The sequence below is a fragment of the Aulonocara stuartgranti genome (assembly GCF_965226115.1).
Source record: "Aulonocara stuartgranti genome assembly, chromosome: 14".
In the NCBI taxonomy this organism is placed as follows: domain Eukaryota; kingdom Metazoa; phylum Chordata; class Actinopteri; order Cichliformes; family Cichlidae; genus Aulonocara; species Aulonocara stuartgranti.
This window is the reverse complement of record NC_138950.1, coordinates 32,893,428-32,910,190: the sequence shown is the minus strand read 5'-3', so window position 1 is coordinate 32,910,190 and position 16,763 is coordinate 32,893,428. Positions and strand designations below refer to the sequence as shown.

The 16,763-nt window shown below is 41.5% G+C and overlaps 1 protein-coding gene and 1 long non-coding RNA gene across 3 annotated transcripts in view; one reads left to right on the top strand and one right to left on the bottom strand.

The window, feature by feature from the left end:
* LOC309687253 (calsyntenin-2-like) overlaps positions 1-16,763 on the bottom strand; it is a 341,001-nt gene that overhangs the window by 62,666 nt on the left and 261,572 nt on the right. The window lies entirely within an intron of this gene.
* LOC309687258 overlaps positions 1-16,763 on the top strand; it is a 41,007-nt gene that overhangs the window by 21,721 nt on the left and 2,523 nt on the right. The window lies entirely within an intron of this gene.

Genomic DNA, 16,763 nt, shown 5'->3' with positions numbered 1-16,763 from the left:
TGGGTAGGCAGAAAGTCTGGGTGGAGAGTTTACTGAGAGTCATTTGGCAAGAAAGTAAGACAAATTGGTGGGAAAAAAACAAAGACAGTAAGAGGGAGGAAAGTCCGAAGGGTAAAGGGAGAGATTTGCTGCAGTAGACGTGGATACAGGGAACCCGTGTTTTGCAGATTAATATGATGAATGGCACAGACCAACCGCTTTTACTGTGCTATTATTTTCTTTTATTTGGCCTTTCTGCTCCCTTTTACCTCAAAATGACATCAAAGGTCTCCAGTTTCTCTGACACTCAAACACCTATTCACAAAGCGAGGACATAAAAGTGTCACATAAAGTATACAAAGGCCTACAGACTTGCTTCTTATGCAAGGACACATACGATTTTATGATTTGCACATCTATCTTACCTTCTTACTACCTTTGGGTGTAGTAATTAATGTGATATAAATTACAGCAACACATCAACTTAATTTCACTAGTGTGTAGCTGACACTCTAAATACAGTGATGACATTATAGTGACAAACGTGTGACTTTTGTTTTCTTGGTTAAATATAAACGTACATATGGAAAATACTTTGATTTTTATTTGCACGTCATGCACCAGAAACATTATTCTGGCACAGTTTTCAGAGATATGACAGGCAGTGAAATTATCAGAAACTACCAGTGGAGATATTATTCTTGATTGCATCATTGCTTGGTTGTTTTTGTGCACAGCTACAAGTCTTGGTCTGCATCTTTGGCCGACCTTGTGTCTGCTGTCACAGTTCTCTTTTGATAATTTTGGCCAAATTCCTCCTTTTTTTTATCACGACAACAAAACTATTCCCCAAGTGTGTTTTGTTTTTATCCTTGTGATCAGCCACAAGCTTTAGCCAAACTGGATTTTAAATGGGCAAGAAAGCGAGGATTGTTAGACTCGTAGCACTGTATATGGCTCAAAAAAGCACAGCACAGTATGTAGAGTATAGCATTGAGTCAGTTAAGTGTCTGTTAAATAGCAGAGGGGTTTTTTGATCAGTTTCAGCTGTTTTGATGTTAATAAAAGTAACAACAGGTGCACTAGAGGGGCAAGAGTGAAACCGACCCCAGAACACGAATGATTTTACAGGTGGAGGACATTTTCCTTCCTTCTTTCTCCTCCTTTCTTTCACTAGTTCCACATTTGGCTAGTGTAAGTGTCCCTACTGGTAGTATTAGGCGAGGACCCTACAGATGACCCACAGCTAACATTCAAATGTTCAAATAAGAATAAACCTCTCTTTAATGATGTCTGATTTTACTTGAACAGAATAAATTTAAGTAAAGTTTCAGCTTTCCAGCTTGGATTGGTTAAATGACTTGAACTTTTGGCAAATAATTTCATAATTGATTTATCTCAGTTGAACTGAAACATGTCCCGGATTCATGAAAAAGGACTTGAGATCTGGTTTAAGAGAAGATTTAAGGCTTTTTCTCAATGTGAAGTCTTAACCTCCTAAGACCGAACTCTCCCACGGCATGCATTTTTAATTTCTCTTTGATATTTGGGCTGATTGGGACCTGATGAATGTGAAAACAAAGAATTACCAGATTTTGTTTGTTTTTTTTACCTGATTTTTATTTTTAAGAAAAATGAGAGCCACATGTGTGGATATTTGTTTAAAATTTCGATAGATCAGTGGCAATATAATGTCCTCGTAAGTGGATATCAGGCCCTTGTTGAGCAAAATTTAGTATTTTGGTCTAAATAACCCAAAATGTGATGTCCACATATGTGGACACCAGGTCCTAGGAGGTTAAAGGACTTAAAAAGAATAAATTTTCTTGTAAAGAATTTGACACTTGATGCCAGTGACTCCGGGGGAGCTGACATTAACTTGTCTCTAATGAAACCACAGATAGGAAATCTCTAGCAGTATCACCTTGCATATGTACACAGAGTTAGTGTGTGTGTGTAAAGGAGGTAAGAAAAGCCATTGGTACTCCATTCTGTCATTTAGTGGCCTCTCCAGCACCATTTCAACCTATCTAATACCTACAACACTTACCCCTCTCATAAAGGCGAGGCGATATTACCGAAGGATGCTGGGTTGGGAAAGAAATAAAAATGATGGAAAAGTACATGGATCTGGTTTTTGAAAAGTGCATTTGTAATAAAGGCTGATTTCATTTGTGAAGCAGACCGTGGTAGTGCAGGTTGAGAGACGCCTCGGCGGAATGTGATAATGTCGTCGGTGATGAATGAGTAATATCACACTGAGAGGACTGCAACGGCAAAACCTGCCTGCTCCAATTTCACTTATTAAGTTATTAGTTTGAATATTTTGTCTCCTCGCACTCTGTGCCGCTGCACCGATCTCACGTCTGTCCATCATGTTGTGTGTGCGCATGTGTGCGTGAGGTATCAGAGTAATACCTGTTGTTTAATGTCCATTTCTTCCAGCTTCTCCCTTCAGCGTGTTCTAAATATTTGCATGTCTGTCGCAGTGGGAGGTAAATTCTGACATTTCTTCCTTGGCTGCCTCTATCTCCTCCTATCTTTTCTTAACCTGTTTTTCTCTTTCGAGGTGTTTCTCAAGCCGTGCTACCTTTTCTATCCATTTTTCTATCCTTATTCTTTCCCTGTCCTCTGTCTCTGCCCCTTCATCTTTGCGCTGCTATTGATTCATCCTGTCAATAAAATCCTCCACCTGAATACAAACAAGTCCATCTGCATGACTGCCAATCAATATCACAAATCCAGGAGCAGCTTTTCTGCTGTTTGCAAGTAAATCCATTGCTTTAATGTGAGTGTGTGCTGTGTGAGGAGCAAACAATGGAGACTGCAGTGACAACTGTATTTCAGAGGATTTTTTTTTTTTTATACAGAAGAATTGCACGCTTCAATTGATGCATTTTTACAGGTGAAGTGGCATAGCACATCGCGTGTAACGGCCGCCCCCGTCTTACCTCTCCAGGTGTAGCCAGACATCGGTCACAGTATTTGTGAGTAAAGCTGTGAGATCTTAGCCCTGAGCTTGGTAAACAGTGAGATTTTAGTCCTGACCCCAGAGCACGATGACGCAACAAACACACATAAAAACATGTGTTCGGAGTGGAGAGGGTGTGTGTGTGGGCTACTGCAGGTAGTCTCAGGTGAACAGGCAAAACAAGAATCAGGTTTGAAAGTGTACGAGGCAAAAGTCTGTATGGGTTTGAGATAGCAGGAATGTGTGTGTGTGTGTGTGTGTGTGTGTGTGTGTGTGTGTGTGTGTGTGTGCCCATCAAGCTCTTCGGAGCCCACTGGAGCAGCAGAGCTCTAAATTTAGCAGGCTCTTTAGTAGGAGTCATCTATCATTCAACATGACCCCTCCCATGAGGAGAGAGATGCTGGCTAGTTGTGAGTGTATGTATGTCTCCCAGAAAGAAGGTAAAATAGCAGCACAGCCAAGGTAAAAGACAGACAGTTGTTAAATGTTTTTTTTCCCTGACCTCCTTTTGATTATTACTGACGTATGTCAGCTCATAAATAAAATAAAGGCAGAAAATTTAACAATAGCAAAAAGAAAAAAATCTTTGTTCTTTATTAAGTGGGACACTCCGAGAGCTTGATGTTTAAGGATTTAAAAAAAAAACAACAAAAAAACTATAATAGACGAGTAAAGATTTTTGGCTAATGTAATTTGTTTTAAAAGTTTAAAATCTAGTGTTACTGTAAATTATTCAGCTTAATGGCTAAAATTTTAAAAAATGCACCATGCCTCTTATTTCACTCATCTGTTAGATCTCAGCTCGTGGAACAAAATTGCACCACCCTCATTTGCACATTAATTTGGTGCAGAATAAGAGGCAGCTGCACGCACTGCACTTTGAGCCTGTAGTAAGTGGTTTATGCGCCTCATGGCAGGTCTACTCCTGTGAGGACAGCAGCATGTATGACTGATGCATGTCTCGCTCAGAATCTCCTTTCTGAGTGAGACAGGTGTTCACCCTTTTCTTACAAGCAAGAACATTTTTCCCCTCCTGATGTAAGAATAAAAAAACAACATAATTTCATAAACTCATCAGGTATGGTGGTCCCAAAACAGCCTGCAGTTTACTAACAAGGAGCTTCTGATGACAGCAGTCAACGGCAGCACATCAGCAATTTGAAATTGCCAGATGCTCGGTATTCAAATTGTGCTCAGGAGAGGCTTGTTTTGACAATGAGCCTGGACCGGTTAGGAGGCAACTGTGGGGGATGATCATGCCAAGTGGTGAGCATCTTTTTAATGCCATGACTGAGCATAAATTCAGAAATTGTTGATGTGCCACATGGATGTGAGTGCACACGCTGACAGTGGCCTGTTAGCTTTAGCTAGTTATACTTTCCCTGTGAAGACGGGGGGAAAGAGCATATCGGTCAATAAATAATAATGAACACCTGGTCCACAGGAAATGAGTCAGAGTGGATCGGTGAACTGGCCAGCCTCCTTTTTGATGCAATATTAAACTGTTGTGATAAAAGAAGATTTAGGCTTTTAAAACTCTTTGCACAGCAGTTAAGCCCTGGTTAAATCAGTGCACATCTGCACTCACTGTTTACTAGCTGTTGATATAAACTCATGCTATACTATTAAATGTTCTCATTATCTGCTTTGATTTATTTTCAGTGTTTCAATTACTCATCTTTCTTGTTTTAGGTGCAGCTAGCGCAAATATCAATGTTTGTTTATAGTCGTAAAAAATAGCAACTGCCTGATATGATTTTCTAAATATTATATTAAAAAATGATAAAAACATACATGAAAATACAGCATATACAGCATTTAACTGTTTGTACAATTCTAACAAGCTTGAAAGTCAATATTTGGTGTTACTACAACTCTTAGGAAAACTCTCTCTTAATTTCTTCAAGTAGTCTTCAGGAATATGTTGTCAGTGCTCATATTACACAAATATGTAATATATGTTACATATACAAATATGTTCTTCCATTTGTTCAATATCTCTGAAATTAGAACCATCCTGTCTCATAGTGATGCTAAAAAACTGAATTTTCTACTTTAGGCTCGATGATTGTAATTCATTAATATCAGGCTGTCTTTAAAACTCCTTGAAAAGCCTGCAGTGGGAGCACGGACAGAGACTAAAAAGAGAAAGCACACTCAAAAATGATATGATATTTCCACGTGATTTAACCAAGTACAACAAACCATTTTTAACCATGTCAAACCAACACATTTGGCATTTGGTGGTTTAATGTAATCAGATGACGTTGGATCAACGAAGTATACTTACATTGACTTGAAGTGATTTATTTAAGTATGTAGAGTGAAAATTGTTTTAATTCATTCTACACAAGTTAAAAACTTTGGGAAAACACAATGAAATCTTGTTGTTTGAACAACTATTTTTTAGTCAAGGCAATTACTGTTAGTCTTGCTTAACGAACCAACATGGGGGTTGATGATTTCATAGAGACAAACAACCATTTACATTTATGGGTAATTTAGAATCACTAATTAACCTAACTCTAATTACACACTGCAAACAAGCCAGATTGTGGATTTGAACCCAGGCTCTTCTTGCTGTGAGGCAACAGCACGAACCATCACGCCACCAAGTTGTCAATCCAGGCTTAACAAAACTGGGAAAGCTATGATTACAAGGCTTGATGCAGACTATTCTGTGCGTTTATGTCCTTGACAGGTTAAACCACAATAAATAGTGATAGCATAAATGTGGTGTGGGTGTAGTTGTCTGCCTCTTAAAACTCCAGCAATTTTCCTGCAGTTTGACATCTAATGTGATCTTGTGAATTTGTTTTATCTTTTGTCTTCCATTTTTTTGTCCATTTTTCTCAAATTTTTGAAGAACACACTCAACGCTATGATGAGATTTGCCAAGTTTTTGCTCAACAGCTCTTTGGGAATCACCCCTGCTGCTTCAAAACTATTACTTTATGCCAGTCAAACTGTGTTATCTTTAGCATTCTTCAAAGATTCAACTAAAGAAATTGGAACAAACTGTGTGTTTTTACGACAGTCTGATACAATCTAAAATGGATTCTTAGCCAAGTTTTCTTTTATATGTAGATGCAACACTGGATCATCTGTTGAGCTATAATGATCCGCAGGTCACTGTTAGGTGGCTTAACAAAAAAACTAAAATCCTCTAAAAATGGTTGAGAAAGAATAACTTTGCAGACCACTTAGAGAAATTACACAAAAGTCTGGCTATTATTCGTTTCTGCTCTGTCCAATCTGCTCCTGTAACAACATGAATTTCCCAACCGTGGCAACAATACAGGCTATCTTATCTCATTTCATTTTAAAACCTTGGAAATCCGTGATACATAATTCTATTCTTGTGTTAAAAAGAGTAGCCTTCTGAATTGCATGGGTTTTTCAAAATAGCACTGAACGAACCAGAAAGGTTTTTATTAACAATCAAACAGTGAAGCAGCTACAGCACATTATCTTAAGGGTCCTCTTTTCATTATTTTGAGTTCTTATGAGTAATTATGATCAGAATATGTTTTGAATTGGTCACAGTTATGTTGAAAAAACAATACATTTGTTAGAGAGACACGCTGAATTCTATCAGTGCATTCTGAATTTGAATACATGTACTGAAATTTTAATATATGGAAAAAAACTTTAATAAGTTATGTTTCTGTTTCTACTACGTGTACACAGCAACAGGAAATGCAGAATTGCAATCATTTTCTGGATGAAATTAAGTCATGAGATAGGCCCCTGGCAAAAAACGCGGTCCAGCGCACAAAATGACCTATTCGTCCTTTTTTCTCTACGTACTTTATATGCACTGAACACACAATCATTTACCAAAATGCACAATGCAAAACTAAAAACAACAAATGCTTAAACTGCATTTGAGGTTAGGACCCTTAAGATGGACTTTCATGATCTGGCAGTGATGCAACTGTTGCCTTAAGGCTCGGATCATTCAATTTTTAAATTTGTTGTTATGCTCAGCTGAAGACTAAAACACAGCATTTGTAGCTTTAAATTTTAACTTTTTTTTTGTGAAAGAAGCAAAACTAATGAGGATAACATCTGCTGCAGAAAACATTTTAGTAAAGCCTTTCAACAGTGGCTTATTTACACTATTTAAATGATGAGGAGGAATTAAAATATGACTGAATGTGCACCTGATGAAGCTGCTGTAAAATATAGTCTAACAATGTCTGATGTCTGTGCTAGATTTTTTCAAGTGTTAGGCAAGACTGACGGACAGAAAAGACTTCCATTGATTTTACACATGCACTGATAAACAGTCGCTATATGTGTAAAATAACACACCATTCTGTGTAAATATTCCTTCTGCTGTAGCTCTGTCCCTGGCTTAGCCTCCATGACATATGTACCACACAACAAGAATGGTCACTGATTTTATATTTCCATTACTGTCCACTTGCGAAATCAGAGAAAGTCCCCCCTGAGTGTTTGCTTGATTGCTTTCTGAAAAAAATAAGTGTTTTCCATTGGGTAGCTGAATGTAATGATGTCCTTTCCACATTCAATTTAGACTCCTGGTAGAAACATCATTTAGATCTCAATTATCCCTGTTGGTTTTTCTTGTTCTTTTTTGCCAGCTGAAAGGCTCGAGGTGACTTCTCATTGATTTTCTCCTCTTGCCAAAATCCCTCCAGCCTGTCAAATGAGGACACAATGCTCTCTTTATTCTAACTGAAAAATGAGAGCCTCCATTTACCTCTCTATGTGGGTTCGTATTATCAAACTCTACAGAAGCATGAAAGTAATGAGACACCACTGGTGTGGTCCTAGTTAATATTCAACTTAAAAAAATTCTACCTTTTATAAATCCTAATGGGCTAAAAACACAGCCACGGGAAATTCACACACTCTGCAGAGTGTCTCCAAATGTGGAAACTGAACCCATTTATCAGTGGTTGTTCAGGATGGTGTCTTTGGGTCACAACATGAAACAATGACATGTGTAAAGGTTAACTTGTTTGCTTTTAATAAATTGTCTAAACAGAGCACAGATCTCCCTCTCCATGGCCACCTCCACGAGCTGATCTTGGGGAACACCAAAGCTTTCCCAAGCTAGCCGAAAGATGTAATCAGCATGTCCTGGTTCTGCTGCAGGGCCTCCTACCCGTAGGACATGCTGAGAGCACTTCACCAAAGAGGTGCCCAGAAGGCATCCTTGTCTGATTGCTGAACGACCTCAACTTCCTCCTTTCATTTCGGAGAAGCACTGACTCTACTCTGACTTGTACCCAAATGGCCAAACTGTACATGCTCTACACTAAGAGAGCCTAGCCACCCTTTAAAAAAAACAAATTTTTATGACTTGTTTCCATCATGTGGTCTTTTCGGTGACTACGCAGAGCTTGCTAACATAGCTGAGGTTGGTAAAGTGGACTGACCCGTAAATCAACAGCTTCGGTGTCAAGCCCAGATCCAGCTCCACCAGAACAGACCAGTACAGCAGACACAGCACCACAGACAGTCCCGCTCCACTCACCCGCTCTCCCCTCACTTGTGAGCTAGTTAATTCTCCTCACTTGTTTCTGCATGATATTCATTTTATCTTGTCGTCTTCTTACTATTACCATTCAGTGGTAAAATGACGATAGAGTAGAGTATGCCTTCGGGTGGTGCTATCTTCTGACTGAGAATTAGCAAAAATATGAGAGTGCATAATGCATTTATTCAAGTTATATGGGATCTGTGAGGCACACATTTGCCTAAACAAGGACGTTTTGAGCTGGTCAACGAGGTATCTAGAGATTCATAAACAAGCAATTGTTGCATTTAGTTTAGGACAGACTAGTCAGATGTTTGAAATAATACACACAAAGCTATCGTTTACTTTGTGTTTGAATGTGTGTGTGAATGGGTGAATGACTGAATGTAGTGTGAAGCGCTTTGGGGTCCTTAGGGACTAGAAAGCGCTATAGAAATGCAGGCCATTTACCATTTACCGTTTACTTTAAATCATTAGGAGGTTTGTGCTGTGTGTTACAATATACATTACAATACTTTGCTGGGATTGTCTGAACCTTTATGTGGTCATGCCAAACACACCTCCTTTACCAAGAGCTGTAAACAAAAACAAAAAACCTCCAGAGTTGAAACATAGAGGAAATTTCCTTAAGGAATAAGGCTAAATAAGTGTGAGCTGTCTATGTCTTGGAGCTGTCTATTTTGGAGCCCATTGATATGTTACTTTAGTGCAACTTAAATATTACTAAAATGTAAATAGCACAGTTTTCCTTCCTTTTTATCAAACTGGTTGCAGTTCGGCATTTTGAACAAGTTCATCAGCACCAGTGTGTACTGACCCATTATATACTATGAGGTTATTATGAGGTTGTTACTTACCCTCTAATTTACAGTTTGCTTTATTTATTTTTTGCTGTAGGAAGACTTAATGTATTTTAAAATCAGTCTCTTAACTGTAGAGGACTGATTAGAAGCAAGTTTTTAAACTATTAGTGCTTAAAATGTTTTTGAGGTATTAAGGGAGTAGGCTATTGTCCTTTAAAGTAACACTGATAAATCTTATATCAAATGGATGGTTTTAGAGAAATAATTTACAAATGACATATATACTTTAAATAACATAAAGATGATTCCACCTATAGTTATTAGGGTAGCACAGGGGCTGGAGTCTATCCCAGCTACTATAGGACCCCGGACAGGTCACCAGTCTGTTGCAGGGCCAACACAGAGAAACAGACAAACATTCGCTGACAGCTAAATTTAATACTCTTTGATTGACAGCTGAAAGCAGAGCAGGTGAAAATCTGGTATTTAAAGTTTTATTAACATTAATGTTACAGAACATCACTGACTTAAACAAAACATTTCTGAGGCTGCATGAAAAGGTGCAAGAAAGTAATGTTCCACTGTAAGCTTGACTGCATCCTGTGTGTTTTATTTCCACATTTAAATAAATGTGTTTTTGCTCCTCGCTGTGTCACTTACACTGTAACCGTAATCTTGGCTATGATATGGTTGAATGCTAATGTTAGCTGCAGGCAAAAACACATCTACAGAGAGCATGTTAACTCTATTGTAATTCAGTTTGCATTGAGATAGTCTGCAATTCATGTAGAGGGCGGCAAGACGGAAAAATGTCAACTAACACTTCAAACCTTCTTCTTGATCAAAAAATCCCAGCTTTTTACTTTGGTTTTTGCAACTGTATCAAAAGCAAAACGTAAAGCTACTAATTTTTTACTATTTTCTTGGTGATTTTTGCCCATGAAACACTTTTTCGCTGATGTATGCATCAGATGTGTGTTTATTTGTTAGTGTTTTTAGCATTGGAAGTGCTCATGAGCCTGCTTTCAGAGCACAAACCTAAGTGTTTATTGTAGTGTTGAAATACTGCTTTTAATATTAGATTGTAAGTAAATGTCAGTGTTGACATAGTTGATGTCAGCTGAGAATGTTGTGAGAACAGAAGGGAAAAAAGCTGTGTGCTCAGAGTACTTTTTTTGCTGTTGTTAATGTTAATGTTAGTTAATGTTTTATGACTATTTGCAACAGGACTTCCTCCACTGATGGTAAAAACAGAAATTTAGACAGTTGTGTCAACACTAAACATGAAACTCAGTCAGTGCTTATTTGGCAGCTGCTGGTGGAAATTACCTGCTGCTGCTCATTTGATGTGTGAATTCAAAACGGCGAATACTGTGCGGTGTTTACAGAAATGCAATTTTATTAACCCATAAGAGCTAAAAACAGAACTACTGTACATCTGTTGCTCTCATTGAAAACATTCAAATTACAAGAAGCCCTCCAAGAGCGCAAACCTCTGCCAAAACAGCTTGCTCTCTGTATTTATTTTTAAGGGAATAGTATTTTATTTTGCATATGGTATATATGCATTATAATGGATTGCATTTATATAGTGCTTTTCGGGGCCCTCAAAGCACTTTACAATTCCACTATTCATTCACTCTGATGGAGGCAAGCTACAGTTGTAGCCACAGCTGCCCTGGGGCAGACTGACAGAAGCGAGGCTGCCATATTGCGCCATTGGCCCCATCACCAGCAGGCGGCAGGTGAAGTGTCTTGCCCAAGGACACAACGACCGAGACTGTCCGAGCTGGGGCTCGGACCGGCAACCTTCCGGTTACAAGACAAACTGCCAACTCTTTGAGCCACGATCGCCCCATTATGCATGTTTTTTTTCTTTGCTCTTTTTAAACATACTTTGCATACAGTTTGTAGTGCAAAGTGCATGCATTACATTTATGACATGCAGGATTAGGTAACGGGTAATAGTTTTCTTTAAAGATATAACACATGTTGGGGTCTACTTGAAAGAAAGAAAGATGTAAAATGTAAGAGTGAGGTCAGAGGTCAAATGTGACGTGATATTTAGGGGAAACTATAATGTGATATTTAAAATCCCCATATACTAGTTCACTTCATACATGTTGCCAATACAAACAAAAAATCTGAAGCATCATTTTTAAGATAAAGGACATTTTATAACCCCTCCTTGAATCGCTACCTTATCGTGGTGGAGGGGTTTGTGTGTCCCAGGGATCCCAGGGGCTATGTTGTCTGGGGGCTTTTGCCCCCTGGTAGGGTCTCCCATGGCAAATTGGCCCTGGGTGAGGGACCAGACAAAGAGCGATTCATAAGACCCTTATGAAAAGGACACCGAGGGAACAGTTTACCCTGCCCGGGATAGGGTCACCGGGGCCCCGCCCTGGAGCCAGGCCCGGGGAGGGTGCCCGAGGGCGAGCGTCTGGTGGCCGGGCCTTAGTCCATGGGGCCCGAACCCGAGCGGTGCTCTGTTATTGGACTTCTGTGCTAACCACAGTTTGGCCATAACGAACACCCTGTTCGAACATAAGAGTGTCCATAAGTGCACGTGGCACCAGGACGCTCTAGGCCGTAGGTCGATGATCGATTTTGTAATCGTATCAGCAGACCTGCAACCATATGTTCTGGACACTCGGGTAAAGAGAGGGGCTGAGCTGTCAACTGATCACCACCTGGTGGTGAGTTGGATCAGGTGGCGGGGGAGGACGCTGGACAGACCTGGTGCACCTAAACGCGTAGTGAGGGTGTGCTGGGAACGTCTAGCAGAGGCCCCAGTCCGCGAGATCTTCAACGCACACCTCCGGCAGAGCTTCAACAGCATTCCGAGGGAGACCGGGGACATTGAGTCCGAATGGACCATGTTCAGCGTCTCCATTGCCGAAGCTGCTGCATTGAGCTGCGGCCGCAAGGTGGTGGGTGCCTGCCGTGGTGGTAATCCCCAAACCAAATGGTGGACACCAGAGGTGAAGGGAGCCACCAGGCTGAAGAAGGAGTCCTATCGGGCTTGGTTAGCCTGTGGGACTCCGGAGGCAGCCGACAGGTATCGACAGGCCAAGCGGAATGCGGCTCGGGCAGTGGCTGAAGCAAAAACTCGGGTGTGGGAGGAGTTCGGAGAGGCCATGGAAAAAGACTTTCGGACTGCCTCGAAGAGATTCTGGCAAACCGTCAGGCGTCTCAGGAGGGGAAAGCGGTGCTCTACCTGCACTGTGTATAGTGCTGGCGGAGCGCTGCTGACGTCGACTGAGAAAATTGTCAGGCGGTGGAAGGAATACTTCAAGGACCTCCTTAATCCCACTGACACGTCTTCCGAGGAGGAAGCAGAGTCTGGGGATGAGGGGAATGACCCGCCAATTTCCGGGGGCGAGGTCACTGAGGCAGTTAAATAACTCCTTGGTGGCAGAGCCCCTGGTGTTGATGAGGTCCGCCCCGAGTTCCTGAAGGCTCTGGACGTTGTAGGGCTGTCCTGGTTGACACGCCTCTGCAATGTTGCGTGGAGATCAGGGGCAGTACCTGTGGACTGGCAGACCGGGGTGGTGGTCCCCATCTTTAAGAAAGGGGACCGGAGGGTGTGTTCCAACTACAGGGGGATCACACTCCTCAGCCTCCCTGGGAAAGTCTATGCCAGGGTTCTGGAAAGGAGAGTTCGTCTGTTAGTCGAACCTCGGATACAGGAGGAACAATGCGGTTTTCGTCCTGGTCGCGGAACACTGGACCAGCTCTTTATCCTCTCCAGGATACTTGAGGGTGCATGGGAGTTTGCCCAACCAATCTACATGTGTTTTGTGGACTTGGAGAAGGCATTCGACCATGTCCCTCGGGGTGTCCTGTGGGAGGTGTTGCGGGAATATGGGGTGTCTGGCCCATTGCTACGGGCCATTCGATCCCTATACAACCGTTGCAAGAGCTTGGTTCGCATTGCCGGCAATAAGTCGGACTCGTTCCCGGTGGGTGATGGGCTTCGCCAGGGCTGCCCTTTGTCTCCAGTTCTGTTCATAATTTTTATGGGCAGGATTTCTAGGCGCAGAATCTCATCTCTGATTTTTGCAGGTGATGTGGTTCTGTTGGCTTCATCGGGTGAAGGCCTCCAGCTCGCACTGGAACGGTTCGCAGCCGAGTGTGAAGCAGCGGGAATGAGGATCAGCACCTCCAAATCTGAGGCCATGGTTCTCAGCCGGAAAAGGGTGGAGTGCCCACTCCGGGTCGGGGATGAGTTCCTGCCCCAAGTGGAGGAGTTCAAGTATCTCGGGGTCTTGTTCGCGAGTGATGGGAGAAGGGAGCCGGAGATCGACAGACGGATTGGGGCTGCAGCTGCAGTAATGCGGACGTTGCACCGGTCCGTCGTGGTGAAGAGGGAGCTGAGTGTAAAAGCGAAGCTCTCAATTTACCGGTCGATCTACGTCCCTACCCTCACCTATGGCCACGAGCTGTGGGTAGTGACCGAAAGAACGAGATCGCGGATACAAGCGGCAGAAATGAGCTTCCTCCGAAGGGTGGCTGGCCTCTCCCTTAGAGATAGGGTGAGAAGTTCGGCCATCCGGGAGGGGCTCAGAGTAGAGCAGCTGCTGCTCCACATCGAAAGGAGCCAGCTGAGGTGGTTCGGGCATCTGACAAGGATGCCCCCTGGGCGCCTCCTGGGTGAGGTGTTCCAGGCATGTCCCACCGGGAGGAGGCCCCGGGGCAGACCCAGGACACGCTGGAGAGATTATATCTCTCGGCTGGCCTGGGAACGCCTTGGTATTCCCCCGGACAAGCTGGAGGAGGTGGCTGGGGAGAGGGAGGTCTGGGCCTCTTTGCTTAGGCTGCTGCCCCCGCGACCCGACCCCGGACAAAGCGGATGACGATAGATGGATGGATGGACATTTTATAAAGGTTTGACCTCTCCTTTAAGGTCAAATGTTGTCAAAGGGCCAAAGTATTTAGAATCCCCGCAAATCATTTCTTATATGTTGTAAAGACAAAAAATGGCAGCAAAGTTTTAAATACAGTACTTTCTGTACGTTCACAATACACACCACACTTGCAAAAATCATAGTTTGTAAGTTTTAAAGTGTTTTGTCCATTTTTGACCAATAAATCATTATGTTGAGCCTGAAGACACCGGTGGATGTAAGTCAAAGTTTAATGGATTGATAACATGACCCCACTGCACACCCCTACAGAGGTTCATCCAGAATTTTTAGATCTATCATGTTTACAGACAGAAAAAAAATCACACATAAGCATGCAACAGTTTCCTTGGCAGAGGTAATTAGAAGGCTTTTGTTCTTTGACTGCTTCTTTAAAACATTACATTTTGGGCTTCATATGGTCATATTCATTCTTACATATCTCACAAATTCTGTCTTTGAAACAGGAAGCGGAGGGACTGGAAATACCCTTGTAATCTGCAATTTCTGTTATGATTTAATGGCAGGTAACGGGTCGTTGTGTATATATATATATATATATTTTTTTTTTAATCATTAAAGATGACACAGTGTGTGTGTCCTGAACATTTTTGTCTTTACTCTTGTGTTTTCAGATGCTGATCAATCAGAAACCAGTAACACGATAACAGTCAAATCCCCTGTCAAATTCCCTCTGTTTAGACTTGAAACTACAACGCAGCAGTGTGCAGTATTATAAAAGCATCCGATGTCAGGAGGAAAGTAGGCGCCGGGTGAATATGGTGAATTGAACAATAAAACCTCACAAGCTGTTAATACACTGTGAAAGAACTAAAGTGGGAGTCTGGGTCTGTGAGGCACTCTTTTATACAGTGAATTTCCCGGACACCTGCGAGCGCCAAAGGCTATTTTTTAGACTGTGCGCACCCGATCCAATTTTGTACATAGTTATAACACCTGCAGGGGTTCATTCAGTACTGGCTCATGCAGAAAACATCTTCAAGATTGACAGCCTCCTTCTTTGAGACACTCTTATTCGGATCTGCATTTAAAGAATATGAAAGTGTGCACAAAAGACACATTTGGTACACGTTCATTGCAAAACCTTTCAGTGAAGTTTCAATGAAAACCTCAGGCTTCATCTCCCAACAATGCATACAGCACAGAGAGCAAAGTTTAAGCGTACTGAACAGAATAGGCCAATGTGCATAAAACCATGCTGCCTGTTATTAACAGATAGTACACTCTTTATTTTTTTCAGCAGGTAAAACTAATATCTGCAACCATCTCCCCCCACCACCCCGGTGCGGTTATTATGAAGCAGCTCGCAGTGCGTGATTGGATTGTATGAGAAATTAATTGGACTTCTTACTTCTTTGATAAACCAGTGCAGGGAGAGGAGAATTCTTCTGTTCGAGGGTTCTCTAAGTTGGAGGTATTCAGAAGTTCATTTTGTTTTAAAGACATTAGCAGATGAGGAGGAAATAGCGACAAGGCGAGGGGAGATAGCGACTTAATGAAAGTTTCCTTTCATGCCCCCAGGATTCACAGAGACAACTATTAACAAGAGGGAGGAGGATGAGCGGGAGGACGCGCGAAAGAGTGAGAACTCTAAATGTGCTCGAGAAAGTTTAACAGCTATTGTGTGCCTATGTGGTGCCAGAGTCGACCGTGGAAACTTTTATCGTGAGACGTGCTAATGAAATAAATCAAGATCATTTCAGACCTGCTATAGAACTACCTGTCTCAACCCTTTTTAAGCCACAGCAAAAACAACCAAAAACTGTCAAACTCCCTTCTAATTTACTAACTTCCTTCATGTGGGATTTCATTAACTGTGGCATATGGTTAAAACAACTATGGGGGAAAGGTGTGATATGATATATTTTATAACGAGTCATGTTATGAATTAGAATTATCACAAACAAGCAAGAACATCAAAGGGAAAATTGCCTCTTTCCTGGCCTCTAAACTGGATACGCTCTGCATGCAGGTTGCGTTACCTTAATGGCTCTGTGAGGCTATTTTTCTATTACATTAGCCTCAGCTATACTCTGACTAGTGCCATTTAGCAAATGACAGTATGCTGAACTAGGACTGTTTTCTTGGTAAACAATAAACAGCCTAAACCTTAGTGGCTTAGCTCAAAGCAATGCTGCTATTATGTATGATACATACTATATAATGAATACAATTGGGATTTGTGAAGAGGGACTTTGCCAGGCTGAAGCTCACTGACCATATGGCAGACTGTTGAACACTAAGTAGCTAGAATGAAAATGTGAACTGTGTCAGTGTAGATTGCCCAAAGCAGCAAGACACTGTTAATGGAAGAGAAGTTGCACTTGAATTTTGTAAAAGTGAGTTTACAACATTCAAGTAAGCAACTAAATTTTATTTACCTCCATTGTCACTTAATATCAGAGTCAGACAGTTGAAATGAAATCTATGTCTAAATAGACAGATACCACTGACGTGACACTAGCATCTAATATTTACATTTTGTTCTTACTTTGAATTTTGGTCATTTGTAGAGCACAATTTTTAAACAAATACGGAGATGAACACGTCAATTCTGTCAAGTTTGTGACCAC